The sequence below is a fragment of the Protopterus annectens genome, chromosome 6.part1, assembly GCF_019279795.1.
Source record: "Protopterus annectens isolate FY-2018-M chromosome 6.part1, PAN1.0, whole genome shotgun sequence".
Taxonomy (NCBI): Eukaryota; Metazoa; Chordata; order Ceratodontiformes; family Protopteridae; genus Protopterus; species Protopterus annectens.
In genome coordinates, this window is record NC_056738.1 from 251,800,383 (window position 1) to 251,819,826 (window position 19,444).

The 19,444-nt window shown below is 33.3% G+C and overlaps 1 protein-coding gene across 1 annotated transcript in view; it reads right to left on the reverse strand.

The window, feature by feature from the left end:
* The window catches only part of LOC122805490 (ras and Rab interactor 2-like), a 1,218,761-nt gene extending 1,201,827 nt beyond the window's left edge, over positions 1–16,934 (reverse strand). Inside the window, exon 1 of the mRNA XM_044075679.1 lies at positions 16,817–16,934. The gene's annotated coding sequence lies outside the window, so the exon portion shown is untranslated. The remainder of the gene's footprint in view (positions 1–16,816) is intronic.
* Between the last annotated feature and the right edge of the window lie 2,510 nt (positions 16,935–19,444).

The window sequence follows — 19,444 nt, forward strand, 5'->3', positions numbered from 1 at the left end:
CTTTATATATATATATATATATATATATATATATATATATATATATATATATATACATATATATACATATATATATATATATATATATATATATATATATATATCATCCCTATTAAAATGTCACATTTTTGCGATATAAAAAAGTAAAAATATGAGACCACAATAAATCATTTCAAAACTTTTCCCACCTTTAATGTGACCTATAACCTGTACAATTTAATTAAAAAAAATCTGTTAGGGGAAAAAAATCTAAAAAATAAAAAAATCACAATATGCTGGTTGTATAAGTGTGTAAACCCTTAAACTAATACTTTGTTGAAGCACTTTTTGATTTATTTCAGCATTCATTCTTCTTGGGTACACACCTGCCATCTGATTAACCCCAAATAAAGCTCAGCTGTCCTAGTAGGATTTTCCTGACATTTACTCAGTTGCCTGCTACAGTAAAAGCCATGGTACACAGAGAGCTTACAAAGCATCAAAAGGATCTCATTGTTGAAGGGTACCAGTCAGGAGAAGCGTACAAAAAAATTTCCACAGCATTGGATATACCATGGAACACAGTGAAGACAGTCATCAAAAACTGGAGAAAATATGGGACAACAGTGATGTTGCAAAGAACTGGACATCCTTCCAAAGTTGATGAAAAGACAAGACGAAAACTGGTCAGAGAGCCTGCCAAGAGACCTACAGCAACACTGAAGGACCTGCAGGAATTTCTGGCAAGTACTGGTTATGTACTACATGTGACAACAATCTCCCGTATTCTCCACATGTCTGGACTATGGGGTAGGGTTGCAAGACAGAAGCCTTTTCTTACACAGAAAAACATCCAGACCCAGCTAAAATTTGCAAAACAATACATCAAGTCTCCCAAAAGCATGTAGGAAAATGTGTTATGGCCTGATGAGACCAAGGTTGAACTTTTTGTCCGCAACTCCAAAAGGTGTATCTGGCTCAAAAACAACACTTTACATCACCAAAAGAACACCATCCCCATGGTGAAATATGGTGGTGGTGGCAGTATTGTGCTTTGGGTTGTTTTTCTTCAGCTAGAACTGGGGCTTTAGTCAAGGTGGAGGGAATTATGAACAGTTTCAAATACCAGTCACTTTTGGCCCAAAACCTTCAGGCATCTGCAAGAAAGCTGAAGATGAAGAGGAATTTCACCTTTCAACATGACAACGACCTCAAGCATACATCCAAATCAACAAAAGAATGGCTTCACCAGAAGAAAATTAAAGTTTTGGAATGGCCCAGCCAGACCCCAGACCTAAATCCAAAAGAAAATCTGTGGGGTGACCTGAAGAGGGCTGTGTACAAGAGATGCCCTCACAATCTGACAGATTTGGAGAACTTTTGCAAGGAAGAGTGGGCAAAAATTGCCAAATCAAGGTGTGCCATACTGATAGACTCCTACCCAAGAAGACTGAATTAAAAAATAAGGAAGGTAATCAAATAAGACAGCAAGAAGGAATATCCAAAATAATTAAAACATGTATTAGAATTATTTTTTAAAAGAGAAGAAAATATAGAATACATTTATAAAGGTGAAACATTAAGTGACGAAGATAATGAGTATTTAAAACAAAAAACTTTGAAAGAATTGAATGAAATTCTAAAAGATATTAACATGAATTCTGCAACAGGACTGGATGGAATATGGTATGTATAAAAAATGAAGGCGTGACAAAACATAATTTTATAGATGTTATGAATGAATGGTTAGAAACTGAAATTAAAGTGAAAGAGATATGTACAGGAGTTATAAAATGCATATTTAAAAAATGAAATATAGAGGAGATAAAAAATTGGAGACCTACAACATTGAATAATATGGATTATAACATTTTTTTATGAGAATAATAACAAAAAGATTACAAACAATGGATAGAGTATATGACCAAAACGTACTCCGAAGAAAAGGAAAAGGAAGTCAAGAGTTATCATAGATAATAAAAGAAATAATTGATGATGTCATAAATAATGTAAAAATGAAGAGTATGATAGGGATATAAGTAAAGCCTATGAGAATATTCAGTATAAATCATTACGGGGAATTTTGCAGGCATATAATGTAAGCAAAAATATTACAAGCAATAAAATCTGTTTATGAAAGGAACTATGTGAAACAATGTAAATGGCTGTATTGGGGAAGAAATAAAAAATAGAATGTGAAATAAAGCAGGGCTACCCAGCTAGTAGCATAATTTTCTCATTAGCTATGAATGTAATAGTGAAGAAAATTAATAAAATATCAAAAATGGATACAAAATGATGAAGGAAGTACAATTGCCAATAATGTATAATTATGAAGATGATGGTATAATTATGAAGATGAAAAATTAAGTATAAGTATAAATAAAGAGAAAAGTAAAAGATTTAGTTCTGAAGGTATGATAGGAGGTATTGAGTTCAATGAAAAATATACAGTTATATTAGGAATAATATTTGGAAGAAATGAATACAGGCAATAACAATGGGATAATGTACACAAAGAAGTAAAAAATATGACTATTTTTTGGAAAACATAGATTTTCATACAGAAAAAAGTGCAATTGTTGAACTCCATGGTAATAAGAAAAAATGCTTATGTTGCTAACATCTATATGATTCCTATTAAGTATGAAAATGAACTAATGATGATTATATGTTCTTTTATAGGGGGCTCTAGACTGAATCCAGTCAAGACAGGGATTCTATATATGAAATAAGAACAAGGAGGCTTGGGTTTAACAAACCCAATAGTACATGCAGCATCTTTAATATTATATAAGGTATTGGAATTATGAAGGAAAATAAAAACTTAATAGAAATGATACTATATTATAAATGCAAAGAATTGTGGAAATGAATGGAAGTTAAGAAAGAAGTAAAAGCACTGTGAATGAAGAAATGAAAGAGTACAAAACAAAATTGCATTATGGAAAATAAAAAAGAATATACGTGAGAAAAATAGAAAGTAATGGTATTTAAATATTATGAAAGCATTTTATTGCATTGATCCGTGGAAAGATTTAGAAATAGATAAAAAAGCCATACTGATGAGGTATAATAACTAAAAAAGACTAAAGAATGTAATGATGTTTATTGAGATTGTCTATTAGAAAATTGCCAGTTAAGGCAAATATGTCATACAAGAATATCAAGATAGAATGTGTAATAAATGTAGAGAGTTTGAGACTGAGCATGTATTTTTGAAATGTGAAACTTAATAATTTGTGGAAAGAAATATGTAAACATAATAGGGTGAAAATTTGTTAAATTTGAGCAAAAACTATGAACATAATAGAATTTGGTTATTATGGTGCATGAAAACAGAAAGACATGAAGAAAATGGACAGGGTAACATTTTATGATTCATGGACTATATGGAACAAGAGACTAAATTAAATTAAATACAATTGAAAATGGACTTTGACAAAGATTCTGGAGAAAATAATGGTTTGGTTGTGGATAAAAGAGTGGGGGATGCTTAAACTGAAGTTTATAATGTATGGAGATTTGTAAATATATGTAAATAATGCAAATATGTAAATAATATGCAATGTATATATATCAATAACCCCCTACTCTTCAAATACTGGGATGTGTGTCATTTTGGCATTTCTGGCTTCATTCCAAGTGCCAAGGCAGCTCAGAGAAGCAGGAAGAGAGATCCATGATTATGTAAGGAAGAAAGGAATGTGCAGAGGGTGGAAGAGTGTATGGTCCTGTTAGTTGCACAGCAGAAGCAATGGATTTTTTAAACAAAGCAATGGAAAGTGAGGAGACATCAGTTAAGAATGATAGCATGATGAAGAAATCAGAAAAGGCAGTAGAACATTTTCAAGAACCGTTTAAGCAGTCAGAATTAGTGCAAATAGGCTCAGAAGATTTATTTCAGCAAAAGCTCTTCAATGAATAGGTTACAATACAAGAATATGTTGTTACAATCCTCCAGTTGGGAGGGTTGTGGGATGATTTATTAATGGATTTAGGCAAGATGAGTGAACCAGAGGCTGGCAGAGATATGTCATGGAGAGAGTTGATGGAAAAGATACAGAAGGAAGATGTCCAGCAGATCAAAGTGGGTCAAGTCGAGAGAAAATTTTATGCAGAGATTGTGAAATCAGGGAAGGAAAGCAAGAAAGAAGAAAAAATATGTGAGTGTAAGGAGAAAAAGACATTTTTAGTACAAACTGAAAAACGTGAAGAATCAGAGATGGACAGATATATGGTATGGAATGAAGTTATTACAACACTAGAAATTAAACCTAATGAGGTAAGAACATTTATCCATATTAATAAAGAGACTTTTTGACATTATTTTCAAGACTGGTCAGATATTAGAAAAATTCCTAGTAAAATATAAAAAAAAGAAAGACTGTTCATCATGGAATTTGTATGTGTGCAAGCCCTTTCATAGGAAAACTACAAGAAAATTAATATTCAATTTAGGACTGAAGTAGAAAAAGAGTCTTTAAAAGGACATTTATTAAAATTATGTAAAGATATTTTGAGTTTGTCAAAAATATATGATAACAGAGGTTTGTGGACTGGGGTGTGGGAATGCGATGTGATTTTAAAATTAGATAATGAGGGTATTGTGAATATTCCAAGTACCATAAATGTAGAAGATGACAGAGGCATGGTAAAATATTGGGGACAACCAAAAACATGCTTTTTGTATGAAAAAATGATTAATTAAGAACTGTGTTAAAAGAAACTTTTACATGTGGGGAAATAGGACAAGATGCAAGGAACTGTGAACTGTCATAAGTGTAAAAAAGTGGGTCATTTGGGGAGAGAGTGTAAAGAAAAAGGAAATGAGGTAGAACTGGAAACAACAGAGAGAGTAAAAGACCAAGGTACAAATAATAAAGTTATAGAGAAAGCATTAGAAACAGTAGAAAAACAAAAAGAAATGATGAATGTTATGGAGAGAGGAAGTGGTACAAGATGTTAATATGAAGGAAGATGCAAATTTAGACAAACCTGAGGAAGAAGATCCAGGGTTGTGTGACAGTGATGAGGTTAAATGGAATACAGTCAAACAGAAAAGAAAGTATATAGGTAAAAGAGGATGGGATAGGAAAAGAAAGATTTTAGAGGGCTTTAAAAAAATAAAAAAAGAAGGGAAAAGGATGATTTATATATATATATATATATATATATATATATATATATATATATATATATATATATATTACATTAATGTAAAATTACTTGTAAATAGTTTGAAAAAATAGAGAAAAGAATAGGAATTTTGGAATCATGTAATAAGCAGGATTGTGATGTGATTATTTTAGAAGACATGAGGTTCTTAACACAAGTTGAAAGAAATCAAATAGAAGAATGGCGGAAAAATAAGATGATTTGGAATTTTGTGAAGAAAACATGTTCAGGCATTCTTATCTTGTATAGAGATAGAATTAAAGTGATATATACTACTTTTGTTACAATAGGTAAAACCACAGTTGTTGATGTAAGGTAGAGGAATCAGGTTATTAGAATTGTTGCTATTTATGCACGTGTCAAAAATGCAGCGAGAAGAAATGTCTAGAAACATTATTCGATATGTAGCAATTAATATGGAGATTATTGTGGTGGGGGATTTCAACTGTGATTTCAGACAACCCAAAAAGAAAGCATATGATATTAAGCTAGTATTGAATATTATAAAATATGGGCAGTTAAAAATTTGGAATAAAAAAGCATGGAGTTATGGAACAAGAGAAAAGAGAATGGAAATAGATTATTTTTGGTATCGGAAAGGTTATTAGTAGAAGAACAAGGTGCTTTGATGAGTGGTTTCTCAGATCATAGGGTGATTTGGATTCAGATAAAAGGAAATTCTGAATATATAAAAATAAATAAGGATCAAAAAAAGAATAAATGAAGTGAAATGGGATAGCAGAGGTAAAGATAATAAGATGAAATTATGGAGAGAACACACAGGAGTGAGGGAGTTTTATAAGGACTGGTCAGAATGGTGGCTAAGTTTTAAACAGAAGCATAAACAATGTAATGTGATATGGGAAAAAGAAACGAATAACATGAATAAGATATATTATGAGAAGCTAAGTAATTAGGTTATTAACTGCATGGAGAGGAAAGAGTTATATGAAATTAATAAGAAAAATTAGAGTTGTTATTGTATAAGCAAAGATATTTTTTGCAAGGAAAAAGAGAAGAAATTGTACTATATATAAGTAAATGAAATATATAAGCACCACCAAAACACGACTGTAACTAATCTTAAAAAATACACACTTTAAACAAAACAAAATGCATAAAATGTATTAAAAGTATAAGCGCTTTCACGAGATGACTCGCTGCATCAGACAATAAAACATTAAAAAGATATTTCCATACTCATGCAAATTACAATGATTAATGCCTAATCCAATCACATTAAATCTTGGTTCATTACTAAATCATACATTTAATAAAGGCAATAAAAAGACTATTGAAGAAAGATTACCTCCTAAATCTGCGTGCTTTCAATGTAGGTTTAAGTGATATATGTTCATTCAAACCAGAGCCTCGATTGGCTGCTAGTTTTATTATCCATCTCAACTCAGCCTTTTCAGTGTTATTGACTAAATCACCCATTTGTTGGCTGTCAGAGACATTGTCAGTCACTAAAAACTTAAAAGTGTATGTTAACCCTCTTTCAAGCATATGTTTAGCTAAAGCACTAATGCTATTCCCCAATGTATGCACAATATAAATGATCCCTTATTCTATCACGCAATCTCATATTAATTTTACCTACATAAACCAATTGCATTTTCCACAATGAGCAAAATAAATTAAATGTTTACTATTGTAATTAGCACTGGCTGAAAAATAATATCTCTTCCCATTATCTGGATGTATAAAACATCTGTTCCCATCTATATAATTGCAAAAATTATAGGAACCACAGCTAAATTTCCCATAAAGAGGGCAATTATATTCTATATTTTGTCTACTAGTCAGGTAACATAATAGGCTTTTTAGAGATTTCTTGTTCTTGTAATGAAACCGTGGATATGGACCAAAAAATCTCTTTAATTCCTGGGTCAATGTCATTTGATGATTTGTTGTAAAACCTTAGTATCACTACTGTAAACCAGAGGGACAGAACAATTACTATTACCATGGCTGGTCTTGCGCTTAATATTGACAACTGGTGAAGAAAAATAAGGTTTAGCTTGCATACACCTCCCTGCCACAGCTTGTTGTATGCCACTATTAACTTAATTACTTTAATAGCCCATGTTAAGTAAATCTGCATGAAGCTTGGCCAAACTATCAATGAACTGCTGTTCAGATACAGAGAGTCTGAGCATACACATAGATTGCCCTTTAATAACATTCTGAAATATATGACAAGGGTGCATGCTTATTCTGTGCAAAAGAGGCCCTATAACAGGGTTTCCTATATAACTTAGTTGCAAAAGTGCCATCATGTTGTCTCAAAATGTGCACACCTAAAAAGTCAATGTCTTTTGAGGAAAACTTCATAGAAAATTTCAAAAAAGAAGTGGTATTCTGTAAATAACTCAAAAACTATATAATGTACTAGTGGGACCAGTCCAAATTACAAAAATGTCATTGACAAAATGACGATAAAAATATACATAAGGAGTAAATTCTACAGAGTCAAAAACATATTTGCTGTCCCAACAAGCCATGACCATATTGGTGTAGCTATTGGCACAAGGGCATGCCCATAGCTATGCCAGACACCTGAAACCAGTAGATATTATCAAAAGTAAATACATTATTTTCAAGAATTTCTAAAAGGAAACATACTAAATCAATAGATGCAGATGAATAAGAACTATGTACATATAAAATAATCCTTGACATTCTGTATTCCCTGTTCATTACGGATGACCATAAAAAGAGATGCAATATGTAATGATATTACCGTAATGCTCCTTAATGGTAATTGCTCAACTCTAAAACATTGGTATAAGTCTCATAAAAAATGTTCAGTGTCACAAAGCACAAATTTGTCACTGGCAAGGACAGGTCTAAGAGACTTCTCAACATAAACAGAGCAGGGTTCAGTCAACCACCCTCTCCCAGCAACAATAGGTCTAAATGGAAGGAGGGTGGGGTATTTATGAACTTTAGGAGCACCATGAATCACAGGAATAAGTGCAGCATCAACCGTTAAATATTGAAATAAATCATATTTCATACACTGTTGATCTAAACAATCCTGCAATACGTGTCCAACTCAAAATATCATCTGTTCAACTTCTGCTCTAGTAACTTTCATATAAGTAGTTGTATCTGTGAGCATGGCATTCATATTGTTAAAATAATATTTATGGTTTAAAACAACTACAGAACCACCCTTGTAAGGGTGTATAACAGTATCCAAATCAGACTGTCATTAATATAGTGCTTGTCTCTCTTCATGAGAAAGATTATAAAAAACTAGTTTCTGTTTATTATTGTTCAGTAGTTCAAACATATCATGTTCACAGAACCTACTAAAAACTTCTATAGTCGGATGATTTTGAGGTACGTATAAACTAGACTTCTTAAACCTCGACTCTGGCATATTATCGCAGTTATCTTAAATAATTTTAAGCATTACATTTCTTATAAACATCTTAAAGTCAATGATCATATCAGCTAAATCAGCTTTTTGTGCAGGTATGAATGAAAGGCCTCTATTGAAGGCAGTAAGTTTTGTAGTAGACAGTACCTTCTGTGAAATATTCCACACTAATGTCCAGTTACTGGCATTAACATCCTCTTGATAGAATGATTGTTTACTTCATCCTTGGAGTGTTTTTGCTTGGATCTTCCATGGCTCCCCAATTATTCCTAAGATCTGTGGCATTCTGGATGTATGGGAAGAGGAAAATGCTGTTCAGAATATCCAAAAGTCATCTTCTTTCTTACTACTGGTGTATTGTGAATGACTTCCTGACTGGCCATGATAGATGAAGCTCCACCTTTATCTACACAATGAATAACTTCATTGGACAATGTAGTATGAGGCCACTGGATGGTGAAGCATGTAGACCACTACATGATGTAGATATTTTCATGGGTGGAGCAACTTGTTCTAAAGGGACAATATGAATATTGCCATCAGGTGTATTATCATTACATTCATTATGTTTTGTCTGAACAATTCTATGAACAATTCTAGGTCAACAAAAAACATGATTGTTATGAAAGTCTTTTAAATCTTTGTCCAATTTCTTACATTTCTGTAAGAGAAGTTATCGTTCATATAAGCACACATCATTTATTACTTCACTCAATGCAAGATCTAACATATCAGGTGGAGCTAATGCATATACTTTATCTTGTTCTTTCTGTAATAATAATAATAATACACCAGATGGTAATCTTCCAATGGCCATCATATTGTATTATCCAGTGAAGTGCCAATAGCTACTCCAATATGGTTATGGCTTGTTGGGAGAGTAAATATATTTTTGATTCCGTAGAATTTACTCCTTATGTATATTTTATTGTTGTTTTGTCGATGATATTTTTGTAATATGGACTGGTTCCATTAGTACATTATATAATTTTTTTGAGTTATATAAAGAATACCACTTCTTTTTTGAAAATTTCTATGATGTTTTCCTCAAAGAACATTGATTTATTTGATGTACAAATTTTGAGACAACTTGATGGCACTTTTACAACTAAGTTATATAGGAAACCGTGTTATAAGGCCTCTTTTGTACACAGATCAAGCATGCACTTTTGTCATATCTTTCAGAATGTTATTAAAGGACAATCCATGCATATGTCCTGACTTTCTGTATCTGAACAGCAGTTCAGTGATAGTTTGGCCAGCTTCATGCACATTTTCTTAATAGGGCTATCTAAGTAATGAAGTTAATAGAGGTATGCAACTAGCCATTGCAGAGAGGTGTATATGAGATAAACCTTATTTTTCTTCACCAGTTGTCAATACTGAGCATAAGACCAGCCATGGGAATAGTAATTTTTCTGTCCTGCAGGTTTACAGCAGTGATGCTAAGGTTTTACAAGAAATCATCAAATGACATTGGTCAGTTTTGCAAACCAATCCATGAATTAAAGAGATTGTTGGTTGATATCCACGGTTTTATTACAAGAACAAGAAATCTCTAAAAAGGCTATTATGTTACCTAACTAGTAGCCAAGATATAGAATATAATTGCCCTCTTTATGGGACATTTAGCTGTGGTTCCTGTAATTTTTGTAATCATATAGATGGGAGTGGATGTTTTATACACCCAGATAATGGGAAGAGATATATTTTTCAGCCAATGATAATTGCAATAGTAAACATTTAATGTATTTGGCCCATTGTGGAATATGTAATTCATTTTATGTTAGGTAAAATTAACAGGAGATTGCGTGATAAAATAAGGGATCATTTATATTTTATACGTATTGGGAATAGCGTTAGTGCTTTAGCTAAACATATGCTTGAGAGAGGGTCAACACACACTTTTAAGTTTTTAATGCATGACAATGTCACTGATAGCCAACAAATGGGTGATTTAGTCAATAATACTGAAAAGACTGGGATGAGATGGATAATTAAACTAGTAGCCAATCGAGGCTCTGGTTTGAATGAACATATGTCACTTGAACCTGCATGCAGATTTAGGAGGTAATCTTGTTTCAATAGTCTTTTTATTTTTTTTATTAAATGTATGACTTAGTAATGAACCAAGATTTAATGTGATAGGATTAGGTGTTAATCGCTGTGATTTGCTAAGAGTATATAAATGTCTTTTTAATGTTGTTTTATTGTCTGATGAAAAGAGTCATCTCATGAAAGCACTTACTTTTTTAATAGATTTTTATGCATTTTGTTTTGTTTAATGTGTGTATTTTTCAAGATTAGTTATAGCCATGTTTTGGTGGTGGATATATATTTAGTTTACTTGGTGTTCTCTTTTCCACCGCGTTAATTCTTGGGAAATACTTTGTATTCTGTGCATCATATAAAAGTAAATTAATTAAAGAGAATAACAGTGTTATGAGAGAATAACAAGATTATGTAGGTAATATATATATATATATATATATATATATATATATATATATATATATATATATATATAGTGAGAGAGAGAGAGAGATAATACACAAGAAAAAATCTTGGAAAGGGTGGAATAATATATTAAGAATTTACTTGAAGGGCAAAAAATAAAAATTAGCAAAATTGGAAAGTGTATTCACTGTCTGATAAGGCAATAAATATTTAGAAAGAGAAATGATGAAGATAGAAGAACTAGATTAGTTTTTGAAGGTAGTGACTTTAGATATGGCTGCAGGACCAGATGGAATAGAATATAGGATCTATAAGGACATGACAATGGATCATAAAAAGTGTTTATAAGAGTACTAAATGAATCGTTAAATAAAGGTTTTAGATATAAAAAACTGTGCAAGGGTATAATTAGATTTATATGGAAAAAAACTGATAACCAAGACTTACATAACCGGAGACCAACAATATTAAATAATATGGATTATAACATTTTTATAAAAAAATTTATAAAAAGAATGGAAAGAAAAGTAAATAGTGTTGTAAAAGGACATCTATATGGTATAAAAGGGAAAAATATACAAGATTTATTAATGATAATCAAAAAATTAGTAGATGATATATTCTACAAGAATGTAAATGCAAAACTAATAGTAGGGGATTTAAGTAGAGCATTTGATTCAATTCAATATTTGGTGTTATGGGAGATATTTGAAGTTTATAAAATAAAATGTACAGGAAACTATTCATGTGATAGGGTTTTTTGATAAATAAAGAAAAAAATCAAGATTTAGGATCTGCAGAATTGATTGGAGGAATTAAATTTAATATCAGAATGATTAACATTCTTGGAATAAGGTCTGAAAAGCAAGACACTATAGATACAGCATGGAAAGAAGAATTAGAGGAAATGAAAACTATGTGTCTTTTTGGGAATCTTTTAGTTTGTCATTTCAGAAAAAGGCAAATTTAGTTTACTCTATTTTGATAACTAGATTTGCATACTTAGCAGGGGGTTTTAGTTTACCATTGATCTTAGAAAAGAGGTGTATAATATTATTTTTTCATTTATTTGGGGATCTAGGTTAAAGCCAATAAAAGGGGGATTTTATATGTGTATAACAAAAAAGGAGGTTTAGGGTTAATAAATCTGATAGTTTATAGTGCAACATTGAATTTCTATAGAGTAGTGAAATAGTTAAAGGACAATGATGATTCTACTTTAACACAGATATTAAATTTAAAGTATAAAATGGAGTGGTTAATTTTTTCAGTTTAAAAAGAAGGAAAGGTTGTTGTAACTAAGAATTAGAGAATTATCAGGATAAAATTATGTTGTGGAAAACAAGTGTAAAAAATTGAAAAAGAGAGAAAAGTGTGGTATAATAATATTATGGACGTATATTTTCGAATATACCCATGGAAACAGTTACATAAGGAAAAAAAGGAGTCCTATACAAGCAAGAATGGTAAGATGTAAAAATGTTAGACTGCTATGATTTTTTGTGAAGACTGATAATACAAAAATTGCCAGTAAAGGTGAATATGCCCTATAAAAATAAGAAATATTGAATTTGTTTTACTGTGGGGAATGCAAAACCAGTTAACATTTTTTTTATGTGAAAGAGTAAAAATGTTATGGAAAAAGATTTTAGATTCAAATTATGTAGAGGTATTTATAGAAATATTTAGTATAGATATGGGTATGATTGAATTCAGATATTGTACAAAGAACAGTAGAAATCATGTTAATAGAACTGATAGAAAAATGTTTTGCATTATATAGATAATATGGAATCAAAGGGTGAAGGAAGTTATGTTTAATGAAAAGTGGAATTTGGCTATGATGCTAAAAAAGGTTTTGGCTGTGGAAGTTGGAGTGGGGGTCAGAAAGAAAAAAGTGATGACTGTGTTTGTTTTATTCTTTTAGAAAACTGTAAAAGAAAATTGTATATATTGTATATATGTATAGGTGCAAATAAGCATATAAATTTTAATAAAGGACCCATACTCTTTTTGATAACTGCCATGGGATCTTTTATATCCATCTCAGCAAGCACTAACTCAAGCAGATGAGAACATTTGTTTAATGTCTCATCTTAAGAGTAACAAATGCAGGAGTACAGCACCTCCTAATACTGCACTGCAGCGTCAACAACTTAGTCACCTAGCATGGGAATAGAACCCACAGCCTTCTCCTCTTCCAGTATCATAGTCAAATGTGCTACCTGTTGCAACATTCACATTGCACTTTGAATTTGCAAGAACTTAAACAGTTCTTGATAGAAAGGTCTGGTATATTAAAGTCCACAATGGCATGAAGAGCCAGATTTGACTAAGCAGTAATTGTTTACTTTGAGTCTATTTAAAAAATCTTGGCCCATTTTATAATCAAAAATCAAATGGGTCTGTGACATATTTGCTGGTGAAGAAATTGTACTTATTGGGTGTTTGTGGGAAGGACATTTATGCCAGAAGCATAGATGGCACTAAAAAGTATGCCATTATCTCACAGTTTTGACTCGGGCATCCACAAGAAGAATCCCTGTTTGCACTGCATAGGCCTCCGCTACCGAGAACAAAACAACCACAAGCCATTTCTGGCAGCACAGCATGAATATACATTTTAATGACACTTTTTGTGATGAATGTCTAGTGCTGTCAGGCCCTCCATGGGACTTTTCCTTTATATAACATTTAACTGTACTTACATATTATCGCAACCAGATTTGGAAGTCATCCTACTTCCTAATGTTATGCTGAAAGGCATTTATCCTGCACTGGCAAGGCTTGTTTAAAGTCCAAATCACTGTCCTATCACCTCGGTTCTGAAACAGGGATGGGAGTACTAGCCAAATCCCACCTTTCGGGTTGCGTTCTTTACTGCCATAATGGAGACTAAGAATTGGTTAAGACATGCAGTTCCAGCTTGCCTCTAACACCAGGTATTCAGGCTTTTCGTTAATGTGCTTATTTACATGTGCATTTGTAAAGCTTTTATTTTGCTGTGACTTTATGTAGGGCTGAAATAAGTGTGGAAGCCGTTTATCTTCCGTGCTTTCATGTCTTATTTTTAAAGTTTTTTTTTTTTTTTTTTTTTTTTTTTTTTTTTGTGGTTTTACAGCACTGTGATCCTAAGAGGCTTCAGCTCAACACAGGGTAGAATCCCTGTGTTTTGTCATGCCCTGTCAAATGTGATTCATTACATTACTTCCTTTTGTCCTGTGCTGCATGTTATCCAGGAAGCAACTGTAATGGACACATTTGACAGGGCTACGACTTCCCGTTAAGTGACACAAACAGACTTACAAATGGTGTGTTTCCATAGCTGGTTTGCATTCAAAAGAATGTTACAGGAAAATATTGAGTAAAGTGCCATGGGTTGTAACTTTTACAAGTCTGATCTTGTCCTCTTTATAGCTAACATCAAATCAATGTAGTTTACTTTATACTGCACTGAGATTAAATAAACAAGAGCAGCAGAAAAAGTAAAGGGACTGCTGTCTTCTGAACTTGTCAGCCTCCGCTCTTCAGTAAACGTTTTTGTAGAAGTGTACAAATTTAAAATTTGAGTAGTGGTCTTCTGACAATTCGAGTATGCATGTGTAATGCACGCAAAACAGGAAGAAGAATTTTTCAATTGTTTCTCTTCATAGAGGTAATCCAAACTTATTCTTCAGCAATGACGCATTATAATAACACCTTACAGTGTGTCCTGTATTCGTTTTGATTCTAGGATACGCATTTTGCAACTGCGAAAATCTTGTGCGATAATACGTAAGTACCGATTTAACTGAGTTATTAAATAAGCTACTTATATTACTCATTTGTATGTCTAGGGTGGTTGCAAAGCAATGTATATCGAAATGTTCCCATGTATACATATGTACAGCCCTGTCAGACCCTCCATAGGACTTTTCCTTTACATAACATGTAACAAAATGAGTCATTAAGCAAGCTACTCATGTTGCTAATTTGCATGCTCCAGGGTGGTTGCAAAGCAGTATATATGGAATTTTTCTCATGTATGCATATGTACAACACAGGTCTAAATTTTGTACAGCATAGCACATAGCTTGAGAGGGGAAGAGAAACTCTCACTGCCTGTCTACAGGTTTCTGATAGTGCCTGCAAACAGCCTAGGTGTATTGCTGCATTACCCTACTGGTGGTCGAAGATTAAGATCTCGAACTTCAGTTGCCCAAAGTTCAACCCGCTGATGATCTGGGTTCCCCCATAGGAAATCACTGTCTATGCCAGCAGTGATGCCCTTTTCGGGGGAATTTCCCCATTTGTTGAGTTGGTGTGAACAGTGAAGGTAGTACACATTAGTTTGGGAGTGTGGGGAGTGCAGGCATCTTGCCCCCTGCAAACAAACAGTATTTTTTTTTTCTGCGAATGCAGTTAGTGATTCTGATCCTCAGTGCATTCACTTTCATCATAGTGGAAGCGTCTTGCTGTACTTAAATACTTAAATAAGCACGTCAAAAGAAGCTTTGTTACCATACAGACCAGCTGTAGGGCCTTGCACCATTATTTTATGGCATACAGCCAACCCCATTTGCATTGCCCCTTTACACTTTCAGAACAGCACCAGAAATATTTGCTAAATATTGTAATGCATATTGGCCTACCATAACACTGTTGTCCTGAAGAAATGCAGGTGACAATGAATACAACACGGTCTGGCCAGATTCATGACTGCAGATGGCTGTGTTGTGGTCTTGCATTAGATGCAAACTGTACATCAAACCCAGTCAATATAAATAAATACTAACAACACTTATATAATTCTAGGTATACTGTGCTAGCTAAATACAGTGACTCATTATATTTTCCTAGATGTACATTTGCTGATTCTCTTTTCTACTAGCAATAATGGCAGAGAATAATAAAGTCATTTTTATTGGTCCTTTCAAACTGAAAAAAAGCACATATCTTTACATTATCTGCAGTCTAAACATAGCATTCAGATTTGTTGAGGTATGAATCCTCAACTATTAAATGAAATGTCAGGCAGTTCCCGTTTTAATATATGTGTTTAATTTTAAACTGTCATGAATAATTGCTTATGTGAAGCTGAGGTCTTAGCCTGTTCTTCAGAACTGGAATTAAAATTAACCTATAATGGGGGCTAGCTTAGGCAGACTACATCCTGTCCATTCTTAGCATCATCCTACATTCCAAATGTTTCCTGTAACATGTTTCTAGATTCCAGTGTATGCAGCCTCTACCAGTTTGCATGTTAACATTTTATATACAAACTGAGACAGACAGGCAAACAGAAAAAAATGGGTAGAATAAAAGTGATGTACATTGGTAGCCTCCACTGTGGATAGAGAGAAAAATGAATGCAAGGTTTAACACAAACCATGAATCAGAAGTCAGCAATGTTTTTCTCTTCACTGCTTTGTGTAAGACATAATTATCATCATGTCTGAACTAACCATTCTGCATAAAACCTCAAAGCCTGTACACTCCCTTGAGAAGTCAACTTTTCCAGGGTGTAGTTAAGTGTTAAAGAGTGAATCAAGACAAACAAAAGTACTAAAACTGTAGACACAGCAAGGAAGCAATACGAAACTTGCCGGCACATTCCTCTTACCACACAATTATTAAACTTAAAAGAACCTTAAGACTCCATCTTGTCCACTTCTTTCTATTTAGTAAATCATGATACAGAAATAGATGAATGTACAGATTTCATAATAATAAATGCTATGAGATCTTTGGTTTCCTTTTCTAACTTTATAATGAGCAAAAGTTTCCACACTGTGTTTAAACAGTATGAAAAAAGACTGTAACATCCCTTACCTGTCCTCCGTGAAACGCTGGGAAATTCCTACTAAGATTTAAGTTCTCTCAGGTTTCCAGGAGTTCTTTCATTTCCCTCATTCTCTTCCTAGTCGTCTTGGGATCGGATTACTGGAACAGTAGCTGATTTTGTAAACTCCACCTTATCACAAACCTAGAACTGCTTTTCACTATGAAATTATTTGACAGCTATATCTCTGTATCATAACTCACATTCCAGTCTGAAGCCACACCCACAATCACCAGTAAATAACTCCAAAGCTTTCAGTGAATTTGTTTTCAAACAGAAGTAGTACATTTTAAAACACTGTGCAGATAACGTTTTATACTTCATACACTGTATATATATCTCCATAACATAAATGCAGACTGCATACCTTTCAGTCGGTACATCATAGGGAGAACTTCCTCATTTTTGTTTCTGAAAATTGTCATGTTCCTCACTGAGTATGGCACACATTCAGTCACATTTATATAACTAGCTAATATTGTGAGATCACAGTATGTCATAACCAAAGGACTTTTGGAGAATAAAGAAATACATGTTGATACTGTTCCAGAGATTCAAAAACAGTTTGCTACTCAATGTTTACCTTAATTATTTGTTCATTGTTTGAGGGGCAGCACTATTGACAAAAAGTTGAACACTAGGCATGTGTGCGTGTGTGCGTGTGTGCGTGTGTGCGTGTGTGTGTGTGTGTGTGTGTGTGTATATATATATATATATATATATATATATATATGCAAATATTTCCATTTTAATCTTAATGTAACTATCTGTTAGTAGGGATGCACTTGACAGACAAACTGACCTTCTTACACTAAATTTTCAGCACAAGAGTTTCACTTTGTAAACATTAAACCTAATTTGAAACTGAGCAGTTCTACAGTTATAAACTTTTGCTGTCTGATTTTATGTCATTTTGGATTAGGGAGATGATCCTTTCATATACTTCATTGTGGGCTGGGTTTGATTCTCTTAGCTTCTGCCTGCATATTGTGAAACTGAGCAAATTTCTTAACCAAAGCAAAGTTCTCAAGTCATCCCTGAAAAAAAGGTGTGCTAGCTTAATGTGTTATGTAAGTAAAAAAATAAAAAGGTTATGGTGCATTTGGTACTAAGAGAGCATATTTCTTCTATTTTTGAATTTTTCAGAACCTCTAAGTGAGAAATTTTAACTTGCAATGCATAAATACTAATGGTGTTACTGTATCAGTATTACCATCGGAGAATCATAGAATCACAATGTGTAAAGTAACTGGGTCACATGGCCAGTTATGCCTTGCCAGTGGCCACCCTTTGACCTTGTCTTTTGATTGGCCAGTCATACCAAGGTTGAATTTATGAATACTCACCCAACTGTGTAATTTCTTCTTAAAGGAAGATAGTGCATCACACTGCATGATCTTGAGAGGATGTTTATTCCAGAGAAGGGGTAATTGTTGCCCAAGTCTATCTATCCACATTGATTTGTTTATCTGCTAAAGCAGGTTAATTTTTCTGGTTCTAGGGTTCACTGTGCTGTTTGATTTGTAGAGAAGTAAGAGGTCTTGTCTGCTGGATCTGTAGTGGCTGTGAAGGCAAGGCACAGATCTCCACTAAGGAATGCACAGGAACTGAATACAGGAACAGGGACGAAGTCACCAGCCAACAGTTAGGGTCTATATCATATGAGCGAATCGCAAAAATTGAGAACGCTCATAATATCGAATGTACCGGGCCTTGAAGTGCTTTTTCTGAGATCGCGGTACAGTGAAGAATGGGATATTTGTCCTTTCCTCACTGTAATGCAATCTCAGAGTTGGAATATATATTTAGCGGAGGGTGTGGGGGGCACAGCCCCCCACAATAGGAAGTTCGAGGTCCGGTACGTTCGATATGAGCATTCGCAATTTGTGTGATTCAGTCATATGATATAAACCCAACAGCTATCCTAGTTACATAAGGAACAAAGCTGGGAGGCTTGATATGTTTTCACAAAGTAGAAGTGTATTTACGAAGTACAGGCTTTTAAAGCTATGCTTGGCATACGTTCAGTCACATTTATATAACTAGCTAATATTGTGAGATCACAGTATGTCATCACCAAAAGACTTTGGGAGAATAAAGAAATACATGTTCATACTGGACATCTGGTTTCCTTTTACATCCCACAGACATGCCCAGAAATTATGTGAAACCCAGTTTCAGCCATGAAGAGTGCACTGTAATATACAGAATCAACTCCACATCATAACAAAACTTTACTGGACAGTGTAGGATTCTCTGGAATTTATTTACACATGGTTTATGAGTTCATGATCAAATCTGCAAACTAAATATGTGTAAATCCCAGAATAAACAAAAGTAGCCCAAGTGAAGCAGCTGGATTGGACTCACTCACCAAAAATGGATGACTCAGTAGTAAAAATCACAAAACCACTTTAATCGACAGTACACAAATCCAGAAACAAAATGGATAAGAACTTTCGTCTAGATAATCTGGACTTCATCAGACAACAGTTAAAGCATAGATACTAACTTTTATACAAACCAAACAGGAAGTTACATAATTTAAAGTTGATTAGTGCAGATAAATGATTTTACATAAATCCCAGAATAACTCACACCCTCACATTAACATTTGC